Genomic DNA, 632 nt, shown 5'->3' on the forward strand with positions numbered 1-632 from the left:
TCCAGAGAAATGGAGGCACTTGCTGAGGTCTTAAGCACCTTGGACAGAAACGACTGTGATGAGTAGGTAGTTAACTAGGCAGCCCCTTGCTGTTGTAGTTTTTGTTTATAAGAAATGTGAGGATTTGCGAACAATAGGAGCTAACATTTATTGATCACTTACTGGGGTGACCTCACTCAATCTCTCAACAACTGTACTTTAGCCAAAACACTTTGGTAGGTCCACCCGGGGTTGTTCTACTCCTGTGCCTATATGAAACCATACCTGCATCAAGAATTCAAAAATGGACACAACACGTCCTGGAGTCGGGGTGTAGGCCATAACAATTCACCATGAATGAAACGGATCACTAAGAGATGGCCAGATGAAGGGCCGGACGGCGCACGAGGGCTGCCTGAGACCTCAGACCTATCCGCCAACCATCTCCGGATCCAGGAATTCTGTGAGGCCTGCCATGCGATGCACAGACACTGGTTCCAGGCCGCCCAGGTGAGACGGCTTCCCGCGTCAGGCTCCTTCCTCTTGTGCAGAGGACGGCCTGAGGCTCGAACCCCGGTGCAGACGGAGCCCTTCCAGCCAGGAGGGCGCAGGTGGGACTGCAGGGCTGTGAGCTCGCGGGCTGCCCCCGCGGT

The sequence above is a fragment of the Tupaia chinensis genome, unplaced genomic scaffold (assembly GCF_000334495.1).
Source record: "Tupaia chinensis unplaced genomic scaffold, TupChi_1.0 Scaffold139432_1, whole genome shotgun sequence".
Taxonomy (NCBI): Eukaryota; Metazoa; Chordata; class Mammalia; order Scandentia; family Tupaiidae; genus Tupaia; species Tupaia belangeri.